The 22,282-nt window shown below is 44.6% G+C and overlaps 1 pseudogene; it reads left to right on the forward strand.

Moving 5' to 3' along the window:
* Positions 1–14,373: 14,373 nt before the first annotated feature.
* Positions 14,374–16,196, forward strand: LOC119923206 (annotated as a pseudogene).
* The last annotated feature ends 6,086 nt before the right edge of the window (positions 16,197–22,282 follow it).

Here is a 22,282-nt window from a genome sequence, read left to right on the forward strand (position 1 = left end):
AGAACACCTGGTTTCTATAGCTCTAACTCTGCCTGCTTTGTTTATGCCATAGATGGTGAAAATCAAACTTCTTCCAAACTGGCAAAGCTCCAGCCAGTTGAGTGGCTAAATCAGAGGAACCCTAAGCCTCATGAAGAACACAGAGAGGGTGCAGTGATTATTCACACCCAAATAATAATAATAGTAATAATAATAATGGTATTTGTTAAGCACTTACTATGTGCTAAGCACTGTTCTAATTGCTGGGGGAGGTACAAGGCAATCAGGTTGTCCCACATGGGGCTCACAGTCTTAATCCCCATTTTACAGATGAGGTGACTGAGGCACAGAGAAATTAAGTGACTTGCCCAACGTCACACAGCTGATACATGGTGGAGCCAGGATTACATTCCATGACCTCTGACTCCCACGCCCAGGATGTTTCCACTAAACCACACTCCTTCTCAATGATAATAATAATAATGATGATGGTAACTGTTAAGTGCTTACTATTTGCCAAGCATCGCTCTCAGCTTTGGGGTAGATCCAAGGTAATCAGGTTATCCCACGTAGGTCTCACAGTCTTAATCCCCATTGTATAGATGAGGTAACTGAGGCACAGAGAAGTGAAGTGACTTGCCCAAAGTCACACAGCAGACAGGTGGTGGAGCTGGGATTAGAACCCATGTCCCCTGACTCCCTAGACCGTGGTCTTAACACTAAACAACACTGCCTCTTTTACGGTATTCATTAAGCACTTACTATGTATCTAGCACCATTCTTAGGTCTGGGGTAGATACAAATTAATCACAACGACCACAGTCTCTGCCCAACATGGGGCTTACAATCCAAATTGGAGGAAGAACAGATATTTTATCTCCATTTTACAGTTGAGGAAACAGGCATGGCTGGGTAACATGCCTTACCCAAGGTCACCCAGCAGACAACTGGCAGAGCAGGGATTAGAACCCAGGTCTGTGTTCTTTCCACTAGGCCAAGCTGCTGAGAAAAACTATCAGGAGAATGAACCCAATTTATCTCTGATGAACTTTGAAACTCTACAAAAGCCCTAATATTTTCCCTCTTAGGAACTGAGACTTAGAGATGACTAGATAAAGTTTTGCTTAGTAGTGCTTGATCCACCCAGAGGAACCCCAATTTCATGAACTCTTCTCTTTCTTGTACCCGACAGTAAATATTAATTAGGGCTTAGGGCTTAGGATGCATTGAAACTTTCCAGGTGCCTGAGGGAGCTGTTATGTAGATAAGCTCTTCTACTTTCTGTCCCCAGTGATATAAGTTCCATCATTCTGAATCACTCTCCCAGCATCTCATTTGTAGCCTCTCGTAGTTTATTTCTCAAGAGGAAGTCAATTCCTCTTTGGATTAAGTTGAAATAACAATTAATGATTATCTGTCCCTGGGTGGGAATTCTCATTTCAAAGGAACTGCTTCAACTTTGTAGTATTACTCAGAATCAAGTTCTATGTCAGAAATAAAAAACAATATCCCCTTTCCATCTTACCTATCTGATTAAGTTGGATTAAGTTGAAATGACAGTTAATGATTATCTATCCCTGGGCGGGCTTTCTCATTTCAAAGGAACTGCTTCAGCTTTGTAGCATTACTCAGAATCAAGTCTGATGTTAGAAATAAAACAAAATCCCCTTTCCATCCTGACTCTCTGTATTGTAGCAGCCATTTTGTTCAACAGGATTGGCCTTAAATTCAGTGGTGCAGATCTCTGTAGGATGTATCACTATGGAAACTGAAACTCTGTGGTCAATTGTCCATCAGTTAATCAATTTTACTTATTGAGCGCTTACTGTGTGCATGGCATTTGACTAATCACTTTGGAGTGTATAGCATCACAGAGTTGGTAGAAGGGTTCCCAGTGTGCAAGGTGCTTCCAGTCTAGAGGTTACTCCTCTAGAAAGCAGGATGGAGCAATGCAAACATGAAAGGAGAAGTAGCTGGAGATGGCAAGTTTTCTCCAACCAATAGGATTGCAATTCCTAAGTAAAGAGAAGCTGAAGATTGCCTTCAAGAACAACAAATACAGGATCAATCAATCAGTGGTATTTATTGAGTGCTTGCTATATGCCAAGCATTGTACTAAGCACTTGGGAGAGTACAACAGAGTAGGTAGAGACGTTCTCTGCCTGCAATGAGCTTACACTCTACAGGGGGAGACAGACATTAATCAATCAATTGATAGTATTTATTTAGCACTTACTGGGTAAAAGCCCTGTACTAAGAACTTGGGAGACATGTTACCTGCTCACAGTGAGCTTATGGTCTTAAGGAGGAGACAGACTGTCAATCAGTCACAGTTATTTATTGAGCACTTACCACGTGCAGAAAGTTTACTAAATGCTTGGGAGAGTACAACATAATGGAATTAGCAGACATGCTCATTGCCCATAATGAACTTTAGTCTAGAGGGGGAGATGGACATTAATAATAATAATAATGATAATAATAATAATGATATTTGTTATGCTCTTACTATGTCCAAGCACTGTTCTAAATGCTGGGTTATATACAACATAATCAGGTTGTACCACATGGGGTTCACAGACTTACTCCCCATTTTCAGATGAGGTAACTGAGGCACAGAGGGGTGAAGTGGTCTGCCCAAGGTCACACAGCAGACAAGTGGCGGAGCCGGGATTAGACCCATATCCTCTCACTCCCAATCCTGTGATCTTGTCACTAAGCCACACTGCTTAGTCAACGGTATTTGCTGAGCACTTACTGTGTGCAGAGGACTGTACTAAACCCTTGGGAGAGTACTATGCAACAGAGTTGGTAGACTAGTTCCCTGCTCACAACGAGTTTACAGTCTAGAGGGAATGTACATAGTTTTTGTGGGGTGAATATCAAACTGGAAGTAGCATGTCCTAGTGGCTCGATCCCAAGACTGGAGTCAGAAGGACCTGGGTTCTAATCCCAGCTCTGCCACATAATAATAATAATAATAATAATAATAATAACAATAATAATAGTATTTATTAAGCACTCACTATGTGCAAAGCACTGTTCTAAGCACTGGGGAAGTTACAAGGTGATCAGGTTGTCCCACGGGGGGCTCACAGTCTTAATCCCCATTTTACAGATGAGGGAACTGAGGCACAGAGAAGTTAAGTGACTTGCCCAAAGTCACACAGGTGACAAATGGCAGAGCTGGGATTTGAACCCATGACCTCTGACTCCAAAGCCCGGGCTCTTTCCACTGAGCCACGCTGCTTCTCTGACATGTCGGCTGTGTCACCTTGGGGAAGTCACTTCACTTCTCTAGGCCTCAGTTTCCTCATCTGTAGAATGGGGATTAACACTGTGAACCCCATGTGGGACAGAGATTTCATGCAACCTGATTGGCTTGTATCTACTCCAGTGCTTAGAACAGTGCTTGACACATAGTAAGCACTTAACAAATAACATTATTATTATTATTATTATTATTATTATTATTATTATTATTATTATTATTCAGGTGGTTTTCCTAGCCAGGGTGCATATGATTCCTTCCCCGGTTTTCCACTGAATGGTTACTCAAGAGCAAGCAATTCCCTATGTGTTCATTCATTCATTCATTCATTCAATCATATTTGTTAATTGCTGACTATACATCAGACACTGTACTAAATGCTGCTGTAGATACAAATTTATCAGGATAGGAACTGTCCATGTGCCATGTAGGGATCACAGTTTTAAATCCTCATTTTAGAGATGAGGTAACTGTGGCACAGAGAGCTGAAGCGACTTGCCTACGCTCACACAGCAGGTATGTAGTAGAATTACTATTAGAACCCAGGTCCTCTGACTCCCGTGCCCATACTCTTTCCATTAAGCAACACTGCTTCTCAGCAAAGCTTGACAGCACACAAAGAGATGGCTATTGTGTGTGCACAATAGAACTGAGATGGTGGGGATTGCTCTAACCTTTTCAGTCCCTGCTCACCCAAAGGTGAATTTTACTTAACAGTGTGACCTTGGGCAAGTCACTTAACTTCCCTGTGCCTCAGTTACCTCATCTGCTAAATGGGGATTGAGACTGTGAGCCCCGTGTGGGACAGGGACTGTGTCCAACCCGATTTGCTTGTATCCACTCCAGCGCTTAGTATAGTGCCTAGCATATAGTAACTGCTTAACAAATGCCATTATTATTATTATTATTATTATTATTATTATTATTACTATCGGGGTTGTCTTCTTGGAGTTCGTTGTGGCCAAGGAATGTGTCTGTTTCTTGTTGTGTTGTAGTCAGTTGGTCAGTCAATCGTTTTTATTGAGCACTTACTGTGTGCAGAGCATTGCACTAACTGTTAGGAAGAGTACAATACAACAATAAACCGACACATTCTCTTCCCACAACGAGCTTACAGTCTAGAGGGGGAGATGCTTGGTTTGTTTCTATGCACACAGTAAGCACTCAATAAATATGATTGATTGATTCAACTCAAAAAACAGGGAGAGAGGAAGCAGCGCACCCTAGTGGAAAGAGCACCGGCTTGGGAGTCACAGGGCCTGAGTTCATTCATTCATTCGATTGCATTTATTGAGCGCTTACTGTTTGCAGAGCACTGCACTAAGTACTTGGGAAGTACAAATCGGCAACATATAGAAATGGTCCCTACCCAACAATGGGCTTGTCTGCTCTGTGACCTTGACCAATCACTTCACTTTTCTGTGCTGCAGTTCCCTCATCTACAAAATAGGAATGTAATACCTGTTTTCCTTCCTATTCACTGTGTGAGCCTCATGTGGGAGAGGAACCGTTTTCACCCCGATTAACTTTTATCTACCCCACCACTGTGAACAGTTCTTCACATATGGTAAATGCTTAACAAATACAATAAAAATCTATATACTGTAGTAGAGAGTGTGTATATGTATGTGCATGTGAAATATAACTATATTTCTATACAAATTAATATCTAATATATTTGGCACTATATCTGCTTGTCTTCACCATTAAATTATAGTGTCCTTGATGATATGGATCATGTCTTTTATTTCTACTAAATATCCTTAAGCATCTAATCTTGTGTTCTGAATACAGTAAGTCCTCAAAAGTGCTTTTGATTATAATAATGTTGAGGGTGATGATGGTGTTATATCAAATAACAGCTGCAGTTTTTATTATTATTCATAATAATGGTATTTGTTAGTGCTTACTAAGAGTCAATCACTAAGTAGTTACAAGTTAATCAGGTTGGACCCAGTCCCTCCCCACATGGGACTCACAGTCTGAATAGGAGGGCAAACAGGTAATGAATCAGTATTTTACAATTGGGGAAACTGAGGCACAGAGCAGTTAATTGACTTGCCCAGATTCAAGCAGCAGGCAAGTGGCAGAGCCAATATTAGAACCCAGGTCCTCTGAATCCTAGGCCTGAGCTCTTTTTGCTAGGGCACACTTCTCCTTAGTTACCTAAGTATTTGTTGAGTGCTTTCTATGTGCCACACACAATGAGAACGGACACCGTCCCTGCCGCCCATGAGGCTCAAAATCTAAGGGGAAGGGAAAGCAGGTATCTTTGCCCCATTTTACAGATGAGAAAACTGATGCACGGAAAAGTGAAGTGGTATGCCCAATGTCACACAGCAGGCCAGTAGAGCACATCTGTGGTTAAACATGCTGACCAAAAAAGTTGTTCATAACCCCAGCTCCCAAGTCCAGCTCTGAGACACCACTATAATAATAACAATATTGGCATTTGTTATGTACCTACTATATGTCAAGCACTGTTCTAAGAGGTGGATAGATACAATCTAATCGGGTTGGATACAGTCCCTGTCCCACATGGGTGTCACAGTCTTAATCCCCATTTTCGAGACGAGGTACCTGAGGCCCAGAGAAGTGAAGTGACTTGCACAAGGTCACACAACAAATAAGTGGTAGAGTGGGGATTAGAACCCAGGTCCTTCTGACTCCCAGGCCCATGCTCTATCCACTAGGCCACCCTGCTTCTCTATTGTGAATTAAAGACAGGAAAGAAGAAGGGAGAACTGGATGGAATTGGTCCAATACTTTGCACAAATTATTTCATTAACCTGTGTCTTTCCTGAGAACACAAGGATCTATTGCCGGAGGCCACAGAAGACCTCAAAAGGTCCTACTGAGCCCAAACCAGAGCCCTTTGGAGAGAAGGTAACAACATTCTTCAGGTGAGGTAGGTGAGAGGGCTTTTAGAGCTGATGATAAGGTAACATTTCTTGTGCTGCTTTTAATTTTATGCATATGCTCTCTGGTACCTTCATTCTAGGGAATTTTCACCAGGGGAAACTAACCTAGCCCCTAAGAACTCCAAAACCTTTTAGCCAGGAGAGTGAAATGTGGATCCAATTCTCTATCTTTGGAAGTGTTCAAGGATAGATTAGCCTCAAACCTGAATGATCTCCTTATTCATTCATTCATTCATTCAGTCGTTTTTATTGAGCGCTTACTGTGTGCAGAGCACTGTACTAGGCGCTTAGGAAGTACAAATTGGCAAGATATAGAGATGGCCCCTGCCCAACAACGGGCTCGCAGCCTAGATGGGGGAGAGAGACAACAAAATAAAACAAGTGAACAGGTGTCAATTCGTCTACTTTCAGATGGACTATCACTCTATCAATTAATGATATTTATTGAGCGCTTACTGTGTACAGAGCAGTCAATCAATGGTATTAATTGAGCACTTGCTATGTGCAGAGCACTGGGCTAAGCTCTTGGGTGAGATTTGGTAGACACATTCCCTGCCTACATTAAGCTTACATTCTATAGAGGAAGACATACATTAACACAAATAAATAAATTATGGGTATGTACATAAGACCTGTGGGGCTGAGGGTGAGGTTAATATCAAGTGTTCAAATGTTACAGATGCAAGTGCGCAGATGATGCAGAAGGGAGAGGAAGTTGGGGAAAAGAGTGCTTAACATGGGAAGGCTTCTTGGAGGAGATGTCAGTTTAATAAGGATTTGAAGGTGGGGAGAGTGGTGGACTGTCAAATATGAAGAGGGACAGAGTTCCAGGCCAGAGGCCGGACATGGGTGAGAGGTCGGCAATGAGAGCGATGAGATCGAGGTACAGTGAGTAGGTTGGTGTTAGACGTGCAAAGTGTGTGGGCTGGACTGTAGCAGGAAATCAGGGAGGTAAAGTAGGAGGGGGTTGAACTGATTGAGTGTTTTAAAGCTGATGATAAGAAGTTTTTGTTTGTTGTGGAAGTCGATGGGCAACTACTGGAGGTTCTTGAGGAGCAGGAGCAGTTGATTGGTTGTTTTAGAAAAATGATACAGACAGCAGAGTGAAATACGGACTTGAGTGGGGAGAGACAGGAGGCAGAGAGGTCAGTGGGAATTCCGAAACCGTGATCAAGGTGGGATAAGATAAATGCCTGGATTAACGTGATAGCAGTTTGGACGGAGAAGAAAGGGTGGATTTTAGCCATGCTGTGAAGGTTGAACCGACATGATTTGGTGACAGATTCATTCATTCATTCATTCAATCATATTTATTGAGCACATATTGTGTGCAGAGCACTGTACTAAGCGTTTGGGAAGTACAAGTCGGCAACATATAGAGACGGTCCCTACCCAACAACGGGCTCACAGTCAAGACTGAAGACACAGACAACAAAACAAAACATGTAGACAGGTGTCAAAATCGTCAGAACAAATAGAATTATAGCTATATACCCATCATTAACAAAATAAATAGAATAGTAAATATGTACAAGTAAAATGGAGAAATAAATCTGTACAAATCTATACAAGTGCTGTGGGGAGGGGAAGGAGGTAGGGCAGAGGGGCTGATGGGGAAGAGAGGGAAAATGTGGCTCAGTCTGGGAAGGCCTCCTGGAGGAGGTGAGCTCTCAGTAGGGCTTTGAAGGGAGTACGAGAGCAAACTTGGCAGATGTGTGGAGGGAGGGCATTCCAGGCCACGGGAAGGATGTGGGCCGGGGGTCAACAGCGGGACAGGCAAGAACGATGCACAGTGAGGAGGTTAGTGGCAGAGGAGTAGAGGGTGCGGGCTGGGCTGTAGAAAGAAAGAAGGGAGGTGAGGTAGGTGGGGGCGAGGTGATGGAGAGCCTTGAAGCCGAGAGTTTTTGCTTGATTCGAAGATGGAATATGTGGGTTGAAAGAGAGGGATGAGTCGAGGGTAATACCAAGTTTATGGGCTTGTGAGAAAGCGAGGGTGATGGTGCCTTAGATAGTAATGGGAGAGATATGGGAGGACAGGGTTCAGGTGGGAAGATGAGGAGTTCTGTTTTAGACATGCTAAATTTGGGGTGTTGGTGAGACATCCAGATAAAAATGTCCTGAAGGCAGGAGGAATTGTGAGACCACAGAGAAGGAGAAAGTTCAGGGCTGGAGATGTAAATTTGTGAATCACATGTGTAACGATGGTAATTGAAGCCATGGGAGTGAATGAATTCTCCAAAGGAGTAGGTGTAGACAGAGAATAGAAGGGGACCCAGAAATGATCCTTGAAGGGCCCCCACCATCAGAGGATGGGAGACGAGGGGCCTGTGAAGAGATTGACAATGAGCAGCCAGAGACATAGGAGGAGAACTAGCAGAGGACAGTTTCACTGAAGCCGAGATTGGATAATGTTTCCATAAGTGGATGGTCGATGGATGAAAAGGCGAGGAGGATTAGGATGGAGTAGAGGCCAGCAGATCTGTCAAGAAGAATGTAGTTGGTGAGTTTAGAGAGGGAAGTTTCGGTGGAGTGAAGGGGGTGGAAATCAGTTTGCAGGGGATCAAGAAGAGAATTGGAGGAGAGGAAGCAGAGACAGTTCCAAGCACTCACTCCAGCCCTTCAACACTCATGTTCAAACTCTTATAACCTATTCCCCATATCCCTGAACTATTTTAATGATGGCTTACCCTGGTAGATTGTAATCCCCTTTTGGGCAAAGTTTATATTACTGAATCGTACTTTCCCAAACGCTTAGTACAGTGTTCTGCCCAGAGTGCACGCTCAGTAAATACCATTGATGGATTGATTGAGTGGAAATTATCCCTTCCAGTTCCATGATTATATGATTCAATGTGGAAAAAGAAAAAGGCAATAAAAGTGGTTTGAACAGTTTGTGCATGAGAGAGATTTTAGGTTCAATCCACAGTTTATCAAAACCCATGTCCTCATCAAAGATTTGAATCTACTCTTTTACTCCAATTTTGTCCACTCAACCTGAGTTTCTCACATTGTCTTTGCTCAATATTCCATGGAGTTGACAGTTATTTTTATTGAATTTGTTAAGCACTTAATGTGTCAAGCACACTTCCAAATGCTAAAATAGATATGCGATAATCAGGTTGGAGACAGGATAGTCATTGAAAATAGGCAATGAGAATCTTCCAAATGGTGACGGTTGGTTTCAGAAAGCTTTGGACACAGGTTGGTCATTGGAAATAGGCAATGAAAATCTTCCAAATAGTGAAGTTTGGTTTCAGAAATCTTGACAAAATATTGTGACACATCTATTCTTTTATAGTATTTGTTAACTGCTTTCTATGTGCTAGGTTCAGTTTTAAGCACTGGGGTAGATACAGGATAGTCAGGTAAGACATGGTCCAGGTCCCATATAGGCCTCACATTCCAAATCAAAGGGAGAAGGATTTAATCGCCATTTTAGAGATGAGAAAACCAAGGCACAGAGAAGTTAGATGACTTGCCTACGCCATCTGGCTGACAAGGGGCAGATTTGGGATTAGAACCCAAGGTCTCCTGACTTGCAGTCCTGTGCTGTTTTCACTAGGGTATGTTCCTTCTGTTCTGCCAACATCTCATTCTACTGGCATAGAGAATAATACGTTTAGTGGCCCGCTGTCTCAGGATATGATATTTCTCTTATTCTAATATTAACTCTGTTGAAAGTAAAGAGACAATTATTTTTAATAGTATAACAAAGCATTAGTATTTCTTGAAAAGGCCGTTTTCTTCTGTTAAGAAAGTGCATTTATTATGTTATTCATTAAGTGGTTACTATGTATCAGTCAGAGAAGCAGCATGGTTTAGTGAATCAGAGGACCTGGGTTCAAATCCTGGCTCTACCACGTGTGCACTTTGTGCCCTTGGGGAGTCAGTTAACTTCTCTGAACCTCAGTTACCTTATCTGTAAAATGGGTAAATAAGACTTCGAGCTCCATGTGGGAGTTATACTAAGACCAACTTGATTATTTTGTTCCTATCATAAAGGACCTTGCTTTGAATTCGGGGAGCAACATGGACTCCAACGTAGACTGTTGGACAGGGACTGTGCCCAACCTGATCATCTCGTATCAACCCCAGCACTCAGTATATGACTTGAGACATAGTAAGTGCTTAAGAAACGCCATTATTATATTATTATATATTATGGTCTGGAAGATTTGAAGCAGAAAGAGGTCCCAGGAAGTGGGAAGTGTGTGAGCAACTGGTTTATGATGGGAGAGTTGAGAGTGAGGGAAAATTAAGAGGAGAAAAGGACATGTGATCTGAGGGCAGGGAAGAATTTAGAATGTGAATACTGTGAACTCCAGGTTGTAAGCTTACGGTGGGCAGGGAACATGTCTACCAACTCTAATGAATAATGATAATAATAATGATAATAAAAATTGTGGTACTGGTTAAGTGTTTACTATGTGCCAAGCACTATTCTAAGTGTGGGGGGTAAATACAACTTCAAGACTGTGAGCCCACTGTTGGGTAGGGACCGTCTCTATATGTTGCCAACTTGTACTTCCCAAGCGCTTAGTGCAGTGCTCTGCACACAGTAAGCGTTTGATAAACATGATTGAATGAATGAATGAATGAATGAATGAATGAACTTAATCAAGTTGGACACAGTCCCAGGCCCACATTAGGCTTACACACTTAATCCCTACTTTTTACAGTTGAGGTAACTGAGGCCCAGACAAGTTCCTTCCCGTCTCACAAGCCCTGAGCCTTGGTGTCATCCTTGACTCCGCTCTCTCATTCATCCCACACAGCCAATCCATCACCAAGACCAGCCGGTCTCGCCTTCAAAACATCGCCACGATCTGTCCTTTCCCCTCCATCCAAACTGCTATCTTCTTGGAACAATCTCTCATCCTATCCTGACTGGATTACTGCATCACTGGATTACTGGATTACTGCATCCTAAAAAACCCTCTCTTTACCCCACCTCACCTTCTAGTCATTGCCCTACCTCACTCCTACCCTTCCTTTCCAAACTCCTAGAAAGAGTCGTCTACACTCGCTGCCTCGAATTCCTCAATGCCAACTCTCTCTTCCACCCCTCCAATCTGGCTTCCGTCTCCTACACTCCACTGAAACTGCCCTCTCAAAGGCCACCAATGACCACCTTCTTGCCAGATCCAATGGTTCTTACTCGATCTTAATCCTCCTCGACCTCTCAGCTGCCTTCGACACTGTGGATCACCCCCTTCTTCTCAAAATGCTATCCAAGCGTGGCTTCACAGACTCTGTCCTCTCCTGGTTCTCCTCTTATCTCTCCGGCCGTTCATTCTCAGTCACCTTTGCAGGCTCCCCCTCCCCCTCCCATCCCCTTACTGTAGGGGTTCCTCAAGGGTCAGTTCTTGGTCCCCTTCTGTCCTCTATCTACACTCACTCCCTTGGTGAACTCATTCACTCCCACGGCTTCAACTATCATCTCTACGCTGATGACACCCAAATCTACATCCCTGCCCCTGCTCTCTTTCCCTCCCTCAGGGCTCGTATCCCCTCTTGCCTTCAGGACATCTCCATCTGGATGTTTGCCCGCCATCTAAAACTCAATATGTCCAAGACTGAACTCCTTATCTTCCCTCCCAAACCTTTTCATTTCCCTGACTTTCCCGTCACTGTAGACGGCACTATCATCCTTCCCGTCTCACAAGCCCGCAAGCTTGGTGTCGTCCTAGACTCCGCACTCTCGTTCACCCTACACATCCAGTCCGTCACCAAAACCTGCCAGTCTCAACTCCACAACATTGCCAAGATCCGCCCTTTCCTCTCTGTCCAAACTGCTACCTTGCTGGTTCAATCTCTCATCCTATTCCGACTGGATTACTTCATCAGCCTCCTCTCTGATCTCCCATCCTCCTGTCTCTCCCCACTTCAGTCTATCCTTCACTCTGATGCCCGGATTATCTTTGTGCAGAAACGCTCTGGGCATGTTACTCCCCTCCTCAAAATTTTTCTGTGGCTACCTGTCAACCTACGAATCAAGCAAAAACTCCTTACTCTCAGCTTCAAGGCTCTCCATCACTCACCCGCTCCTACCTCAGCTCCCTTCTCTCCTTCTACAGCCGAAATCGCAGCTTCTGCTCCTCTGCTGCTAACTTCCTCATTGTGCTCCGTTCTCGCCTGTCTTGCCATAGACCCCCGGCCCACGTCCAACCTCTGGCCTGGAATTCCTTTCATCCAAACACCCGCCAAGCTAGCTCTCTTCCTCCCTTCAAAGCCCTACTGAGAGCTCACCTCCTCCAGGAGGCCTTCCCATACTGAGCCCCCTTTTTCCACTCCTCCTCCTCATCCCCCACCCTATCTCTTTCCCCTCCCCACATCAGTTGTGTGTATTTGTACAGATTTATTACTCTATTTATTTTACTTTTACATATAAAGTATTCTATTTCTTTTGCCAAGGATTTGCATATAACTATAATTCTATTTGTTCTGACTATTTTGACACCTGTCTATGTGCTTTGTTTTGTTGTCTGTGTCCCCCTTCTAGACTGTGAGACCACTGTTGGGTAGGGACCGTCTCTATATGTTGTTGACCTGTACGTACCAAGCGCTTAGTAAAGTGCTCTGCACACAGTATGCGTTCAACAAATACGATTGAATGAATAAGTGAATCAGCCTCCGTTCTGATCTCCCATGCTCCTGTCTCTTCCCACTTCAGTCTGTATTTCACTCTGCTGCCAAGATTATCGTTATACAGAAATGCTCTGGGCGTATGTTTGGTTAACGAAATATTTCTTCAGTTAACCAACGAATAAGGTTCAGACCCGCGACTACAAGTCCCCTTTTTTTCAGAGAAAGAAGCGTAGACACATAGCAATATAGGTGTATCGCTACAATTCTAATAGAAGGATAATTGTAATAGAAGGAAAGGAATACGAAAGAAGAAAACAAACAAATACAAAAAAGGGTTAAAACAAACATACACAAAAACGGGTTACATCACCAATTCGGGGGAACACCAACTCCTGAAGTTTCATGCTGGGGAATCCCGGATTCAGCTTTCAGGGTCCTGAATGGGAAGGTCCCAGGCAGAGCGTCCTCTCCGTGGGTGAGATTCTGAGTTAGCTCCAACGTACGAGCCTTTATAAACCCTTTGCAAACCAAGAAGGTATTTTGCCAATTGCACAAGTTCCCCGGCGACTGGCCAGGTCACCCTGGGAAGATGTGTTTATTCAAGATGTTTCTGCACTGTGGGAAATGGCCCGTTTCCATAGTACAGAGATGTTATTTTTCTTCTCCTTAGTTTTGCAATTGGTTATCTATCAAGCCCAGTAGAGGTCGCACAGCAGACAGGTAGGTCTAGCCGTTGCCAAATCGAAGCCTATACTTAATGTGCAAGAGTTTCTAAATTTACCCATCAGCATGTCACTCCCCTCCTTGAAAATCTCCAGTGATTGCCTATCAACTATCGCATGAAGCACTCTGCTATCTTCTCTCCTCCATCCCAGCCCACAAAACCTGCTCCTCTGCCGCTAAACTCCACACTGTGCCTCGTTCTCACCTGTTTTGACATCCACCCCTGGCCCACATCCTACCTCTGGTCTGGAATGCCCTCCCTACAATCATCCACCAAACTATTTCTCTTCCTCCCTTCAAAGCCCTACTGAGAGCTCACCTCTTCCAGGAGGCCTTCCCAGACTGAGACTCCCTTTTCCTCTGCTCCTCCTCCCCTCCCCATCGCCTCCACTCCCTTAATCTGCCCTATCCTCTTCCATTCCTTACAGCACTTGTGTATATTTGTACATATGTATTACTCAATTTCATTAATGATGTGTATATATCTGTAATTAGTTTAATCTATTTTGGTGGTATTGACACCTGTCTACTTGTTCTGTTTTGCTGTTGTCTGTCTCCCCCTTCTAGACTGTGAGCCCTTTGTTGGGTAGGGACTGTCTCTTATCTGTTGTTGATTTGTACTTCCCAAGTACTTAGTACCATGCTCTGCAAACAGTAAGCACTCGGCAAACACTTTTGAATGACTGGCTGAGTGATAGCAGCTTGCTCAAGGTCACAAAGTAGACAAGTGGTGGAGCTGGGTTTAGAATCCAGGTCCTTTGACTCCCAGGCCGGTGCTCTATCCAATAATCTACTTGAGAATTTTGCTACTCCACTGACTTTTTAATTCTTCTCCCACTTGCATTCTCAAACCTTTCTCGATTTTTCTCTCAATGCCAGCAGGACTCCATTATGTAAAACCAAACAACGGTGAAAGAAATCATCCTACTCGGACTGACAAGTGATCCGGAATTCCAAGATGTGCTTTTCATCTTTCTTTTCCTCACTTACATATTGAACGTCACCGGCAATCTTACCACCATCAACCTCACCCTGCTGGATCCCCACCTTAACACCCCCATGTACTTCTTTCTCTGCAACTTCTCTTTCCTGGAGATCTCCTTTACCTCTGTCTTTGTTTCCGAAATGCTGGTCATCATCGGCACCAGGGACAATCAATCAATCAATCAATCGCATTTATTGAGCGCTTACTGTGTGCAGAGCACTGTACTAAGCGCTTGGGAAGTACAAGTTGGCAACATATACAGACAGTCCCTATCCAACAGTGGGCTCACAGTCCAAAAGGGGGAGACAGAGAACAAAACCAAACATACTAACAAAATAAAATAAATAGAATAGATATGTACAAGTTAAATAAATAAATGAATAAATAGAGTAATAAATATGTACAAACATATATACATATATACAGCTGCTGTGGGGAAGGGAATGAGGTAAGATGGGGGGATGGAGAGGGGGACGAGGGGGAGACGAAGGAAGGGGCTCAGTCTGGGAAGGCCTCCTGGAGGAGGTGAGCTCTCAGTAGGGTCTTGAAGGGAGGAAGAGAGCTAGCTTGGCGGATGGGCAGAGGGAGGGCATTCCAGGCCCGGGGGATGACGTGGGCCGGGGGTCGATGGCGGGACAGGCGAGAACGAGGCATGGGGAGGAGATTAGCACCGGAGGAGCGGAGGGTGCGGGCTGGGCTGTAGAAGGAGAGAAGTGAGGTGAGGTACGAGGGGGCGACGTGATGGAGGGCCTTGAAGCCAAGGGTGAGGAGTTTCTGCCTGGTGCGCAGATTGATTGGTAGCCACTGGAGATTTTTGAGGAGGGGAGTAACATGCCCAGAGGGTTTCTGGACAAAGACAATCCGGACAGCAGCATGAAGTATGGATTGAAGTGGGGAGAGACATGAGGATGGGCGATCAGAGAGAAGGCTGATACAGTAGTCCAGACGGGATAGGATGAGAGCTTGAACGAGAAGGGTAGCGGTTTGGATGGAGAGGAAAGGGCGGATCTTGGCAATGTTGCAGAGCTGAGACCGGCAAGTTTTGGTGACGGCTTGCTGGTTGCATCACAGATTTTTTTTGCCATTCTCTTGGGGGCAACCAAGTTCTACCTTCTTGCGGCCTGTCCTTGAACCGCTACATCACAATCTACGGGCCCTTGGAATACACAACCATCATGAGCAGGAGGATTTGTGTTCTGCTCGTCCTCTGCTCTTAGGTCTCCAGTTTCCTCATCATCTCCGGGCCGCACATCATGACCAACATGTTCCCGTACTGTGGAGCCAATGTCACCAGCCATTACTGTTGTGACTACACCATTTTGCTTCAACTCACCTGCTCTGACACACATGTCATTGAGGTGATAGATCTGATCCTTTCCATGGTCACACTGATCTTGACCTTGGCATTAGTGATCCCGTCCTACACCTACATCCTCTTGACCATTTTGAGAATTCCCTCCATCCATCAGAGGAAGAAGGACATTTCCACCTGTTCGTCCCATATAATCATTGTCTCCCTGTCCTACGGCAGTTGTGTCTTCATACACGTCAATCCCTCTGTGAAAGGTGCTGCAACTTTTAATAAGGTTGGGGAGGGGGCGGGCTGTTTTGATGGCTGTTTTGAACACTTCAGTGACTCCCTTGTTGAATCCCTTTATTTATTGCCTTGAGAAACCAGCATGTGAGGAAAGCCTTTAAGAATGTGTGCAGAAAGATAAGCATCTTCTGAAGGAAGTGAGTCTGTTTAGTCCCTTGAGAATCATTCATCCATCGATCAATCAATGATATTTATTGAGTGCTTACTGAGTGCAGAGCACATTACTAAGTGTTTGGGAGAGTGCACTATAACAGAGTTGGTAGACACATTCCGTTCTTACAATGAATGTAAAGTCTACAGTCTAGAAGTCAAAATGAGGTGGAAAGAGCATGGTACTGGGAGTCAGAGGACCTGGGTTCTAATCCTGGCTTCTCCACTTGCCCGCTGGGTAACCCTGAGCAAGTATCTTCATTGCTCTGTGCCCCACTTTCCTCATCTGTAAAATGATAACAATAATAATTATGGTATTTGTTAAGTGTTTACTACGTTCCAGGCACTATATTAAGCACTGGGGTGGATACAAGCAAATTGGGTTGGACACAGTCCCTGTCCCATGTGGGCTCACAGTCTCGATCCCCATTTTACAGATGAGTTAACTGAGGCACAGAGAAGGTAAGTGACCTGCCCAAGGTCACACAGCAGACAGATGGCATAACTGGGATTGGAACCCTCTAACTCCCAGGCATGTGCTCTATGCACTAGCACTACACCAGGCTGCTTCTAGTTTAGACCTCCAGTGCAGCTTGAAAAAAATCTGATTCCTGTGCCAAGAGACTGCAATGAAAAAATTCATCATCTCCAACTAACAAGAAAGGACAGACAAAGACATTGACTCCATGTTCCAATGGAGTAACATTTTGAGCTATGCACTAGGATTGTTCATTCCAGTTCACTGACAAAATTTCAAAGTTTTCCAATCAGGGATGAAAAAGTACAAAAATGGTATCTTTATGAAACCTGTCTCCTACCGCACTAATTCCTCCTAAAATCTCAGCCCACCTCCTTCCCCGCCGCCCCCCAACCCGGGTACCACATGAAAAGGTGAAACCTGAGAAAAGTAGACTCAGTTGGGGGATGATGGGAGAAGGGAAGAGCCGTAGAGACAACCACATTATCTAAATACACAAAACTTAATTATATTGCTCTCTCAAGCTACATATCACCTCGCACGCATGGACAATGATTTAGAGGGGAATATCACAAAAAATTGTTCATATTCTCTTCAATACCTCTTCTTCCTCCTACTTAAAACCTCAGGTAGGACAGGGACTGTATGTAACCTGATCATCTCATGTCTACCCCAGTGCTTCTTATAATGCTCACCACATAGTAAGTGGTTAACGAATATGATAATTACTCTGATTATTATACTCATGGTTTAAATAACTGAACGTTAGTGCCATTGTCACTGAAGCTGAAATTCATTTCTCATAATTTCAAGGTGCCCAAGTTAAATTCCACTACAATGACGTTATTATTGAGCAGTGTTTTAGCTGTAATAAGAAAAGTTATCTGAAAAGTAAAAACCCCTTAACAGGTGGCACTGTAATCATTTTAAATAATCCAATATAATGCCAGCTGTATTACATTCATTTTTAACTTTTCAAATAACTATTAAAGCATCCAAATCTTTGAATAGCTAATATACTATAATAATAATGACAATTGTATTTGTTAAGCACTTACTATGTGCCAAGCACTGTTCTAAGCCTTGGAAGGGGGGATACAAGGTAATCAGGTTGGCCCATGTGGGGCTTCTAGTCTTAATCCCCTTTTTACAGATGAGATAACTGAGGCACAGAGAAGTTCAGTGACTTGCCCAAAGTCACACATCTGACAAGCGGAATAGCAGGAATTATATCCCATAATCAATCAATCAATCAATCATATTTATTGAGCGTTTACTGTACTAAGCGCTTGGGAAGTACAAGTCGGCAACACATAGAGACAGTCCCTATCCAACAGCGGGCTCACAGTCTAGAAGGGGGAGACAGAGAACAAAACCAATCATACTAACAAAGTAAAATAAATAGAATAGATATGTACAAGTTAGATAAATAAAAAATAGAGTAATAAATATGTACAAACATATATACATATATACAGGTGCTGTGGGGAAGGGAATGAGGTAAGGTGGGGGGATGGAGAGGGGGACGAGGGGGAGAGGAAGGAAGGGGCTCAGTCTGGGAAGGCCTCCTGGAGGAGGTGAGCTCTCAGTAGGGCCTTGAAGGGAGGAAGAGTCCTAGCTTGGTGGATGGGCAGAGAGAGGGCATTCCAGGCCCGGGGGATGACGTGGGCCGGGGGTCGATGGCGGGACAGGCGAGAACGAGGTACCGTGAGGAGATTAGCAGCAGAGGAGCGGAGGGTAAGGGGTGGGCTGTAGAAGGAGAGAAGGAAGGTGAGGTAGAATGGGGTAAGGTGATGGAGGGCCTTGAAGCCGAGGGTGAGGAGTTTCTGCCTGATGCGCAGATTGATTGGTAGCCACTGGAGATTTTTAAGGAGAGGAGTAACATGCCCAGAGCGTTTCTGGACAAAGACAATCCGAGCAGCAGCATGAAGTATGGATTGAAGTGGGGAGAGACACGAGGATGGGAGATCAGAGAGACGGCAGATGCAGTAGTCCAGACGGGATAGGATGAGAGCTTGAACGAGCAGGGTAGCGGTTTGGATGGAGAGGAAAGGGCGGATCTTGGCAATGTTGCGGACCTGAGACCAGCAGGTTTTGGTGACGGCTTGGATGTGAAGGGTGAATGAGAGAGCGAAGTCGAGGATGACACCAAGGGTGCGGGCTTGTGAGACGGGAAGGATGGTAGTGCCCTCAACAGAGATGGGAAATTCAGGGACAGGGCAGGGTTTGGGAGGGAAGACAAGGAGTTCAGTCGTGGTCATGTTGAGTTTGAGGTGGCGGGCAGACATCCAGATGGAGATGTCCTGAAGGCAGGAGGAGATGCGAGCCTGGAGAGAGGGGGAGAGAGCACCTCTGACTCCCAAGCCCGTGCTCTTTCCACTGAGCAATGCTGCTTCTCTACCACCGGGACTTAATATTCATCCCATACTCAGCTCCACAGCACGTATGCACATACCAACAGTTTTTTAATTATTTTAGTGTCTTTCCTTCCTTCCTTCCTTCCTTCCTTCCTTCCTTCCTTCCTTCCTTCCTTCCTTCCTTCCTTCCTTCCTTCCTCCCTCCCTCCCTCCCTCCCTCCCTTCCTTCCTTCCTTCCTTCCTTCCTTCCTTCCTCCCTCCCTCCCTCCCTCCCTCCCTTCCTCCCTTCCTCCCTCCCTCCCTCCCTCCCTTCCTCCCTTCCTCCCTCCCTCCCTCCCCCCTTCCTTCCTTCCTTCCTTCCTTCCTTCCTTCCTTCCTTCCTTCCTTCCTTCCTTCCTTCCTTCCTTCCTTCCTTCCTTCCTTCCTTCCTTCCTTCCTTCCTTCCTTCCTTCCTTCCTTCCTTCCTTCCCCAGTTCACTTTGGTTATAAGTTGTGAACACGGTGGCTCTCTGGCACTGATGACACCAGCACGGGTATCAACAGCCTGTCCCTCAAGCTGCCGTGGGGTCCCCAGTTCAGGAGGCTCAGCTCAGCACCCAAAAAGTAAAAAATCAAAGCATCTGTTTTAAAATAATTCCACCAGCAAGAAGTAATCCAGCACTTCCTCCTTGTAATCAATCAATCATCGTGTTTATTCATTTATTTGCTTTAATGGCATTTGTTAAGTGCTTAGTATGTGCCAGGTACTGTTCTAAATGATGGGGTAGATAAAAGTTAATCAGGTCAGACGCAGTCCATGACCCACATGGGGCTCACAGTCTTAATGCCCATTTTACAGATAAGGGAACTGAGGCCCAGAGAAGTCAAGTGACTTCCCCAAGATCACATAGCAGACAAGTGGTGGAGGTGGAATTAGAACCCAGGTTCTCTGAATCGCAGACCAGGTCTCCTCCCACTAGGCTACCAATTCTATTGTACTCTCCCAAGTGCTTAGTACAGTGCTCTGCATACAATAAGTGCTCCATAAATACCACTTATTAATTGACTAAGTCTTATGCACATTGCTTCAGCATTCTAGACTGTAAGCTCGCTGTGGGCAGGAAACATGTCTACCAGCTAAATTATATTGTATTCTCTTTATTTATAATAATGTCTGTCTCCCTTCTGACTGCAAGCTCTCTATGGGCAAAGCTTGCATCTCCCAACCCTGTTTTATTGTGCTCTCCCAAGCGCTTCATTAAATAAAAATATAAAATATGTATATAAATAAACAATAAATAAAGCATTCAAGAGGAGGAGCATAGTCTATCATCCTGGCTCTCAAGGAGCTTTTAATCTGACCCAGATGATGGTTTTTGTTTTTGACAATCTTCCTGATGCTTATGGATATATCTAGTGGAAAGAGCACCCTGCTCGGAGACCGGCGACCTGGATCCAGTTCTAGGTCTACCACTTGCCTGCTATGTTACCTTGAGTAAGTCACTTGACCTCTCTGGGCTTGCATTTTCTAATCCGTAAAAGGAGGGTAATAGTATACGCCTCTCTCTACTTCTTAAATTTTATGCCCTATGGAGATCATGCACTGTGTCCAATCTAGTTGTCTTCCATTTGCCATAGCACTTAGCACATAATAAACACTCAATAAATACCAGTATTATTATTATTATTATTATTATAATTACAGTTGTTGTTGCTATTGACCAATCAATGATATTTATTGAGCTCTTACTGTGTGCCGAACACTTTACTAAAAGCTTGGGAGAGTACAATATCACAGAGTTGGTAGACACCTTCCCTCCCCACAAGAAGTTTACAATCTAGAGGGGAGACAAACTTTAATCAATCAATCAAAAATATTTATTGAGCACTTCCCGTGTGTTGAGCACTGTTCTAAAAGCTTGGGCGAGTACAACCGGGCTGGTAGACATGTTTCCTGTCCACAAGACCTATGTGTGCACTGTACTAAGTGCTTGGAAACGTACAATGCAATAAGACATATTCCTGCCCGCAAGGAACTTAAAGTCGAGATGAGGAGACAGACAGTAAAATAAATTATGGACCTGTACATACTCTGAACATTCTCTCTTTAAGGAATGCTTGTGTTTCTCACACAATCATTTTGTGCCACTAACATATTTAGAACATTTTCGTGAAGGGTCTCTGGTCTATTCCGATCAGAATTTTTAGGTTTTTGTATTCCTGGAGGAAAGCTGAATAAAGATCAGAGAGGACATCTCTGCTACTCCCCGAAACTTCCTGTTGGCCCCGTGCATGAGGATGTCCTGCAATCTGACACCGAGAGACCCTGCCCTTCACGCCTCTGTTCTCCCAGCTTCACCCCAGGTCCCCTCCTCCCCGAGCAGGCTGGCGGCAGATGCGTCAGTTGCCATGGCTCTGCTCCAACTGGGACTTTATAAACTGCATGGCGTAGTGGATTGAGCACGGGCCTAGGAGTCGGGAGGACCAGGGTTCTAATCCCACTTCCGCCACATGTGTGCTGGGTGACTTTGGACAAGCCTGCTGGGTGATCTTCGGCAAGTCACTTCAATTCTCTGGGCCTCGGCTCCCTCATTTGTAAAATGGGGATTAAGATTGTAAACCCCATGTGGGACGGGGACTGTGTTCAACCCAAATAACATGTATCTACCCCAGTGCTTAGAACAGTGCTCGGCACATAGTAAGCTCTAAATATTGTTTCCTGCTTTAACTCGGCCCTATCCTCTGCCAGGGAAAACTATTTCTCCTCCCTTATTGACACCCATGCCCATCATCCATGTCAGCTCTTTCGTACATTTAACTCCCTTCTCAGGCCCCCTGTTCCTCTCCCGTCCTCCATCCCTTACCCCCAACGATCTGCCCTCCTACTTCATTAGTAAAATTAACTCCATCATGCCTGAGTTCCCCTCCTTAACTTCCATCTTCAACCGCTCACTCTCCACTCGTTTCTTCCCCTCTGGCTTCAAACATGCCCACGTCTCCCCCATCCTAAATAAAGCCCACTCTTTACCCTACCTCCCCTTGTAGTTATCGCCCTATCTCCCTCCTACCATTACTTTCCAAACTCCTAGAACGAGTCGTCTACACGTGCTTCCCTCGAATTCCTCAACGCCAACTTTCTACTTGACCCCCTCCAATCTGGCTTCTGTCCCCTACGCTCCACCGAAACTGCCCTCACAAAGGTCACCAATAAACTCCTTCTTGCCAAATCCTACGACTCCTACTCTATCCTAATC

The sequence above is a fragment of the Tachyglossus aculeatus genome, unplaced genomic scaffold, assembly GCF_015852505.1.
Source record: "Tachyglossus aculeatus isolate mTacAcu1 unplaced genomic scaffold, mTacAcu1.pri scaffold_156_arrow_ctg1, whole genome shotgun sequence".
NCBI classification, from domain to species: Eukaryota; Metazoa; Chordata; class Mammalia; order Monotremata; family Tachyglossidae; genus Tachyglossus; species Tachyglossus aculeatus.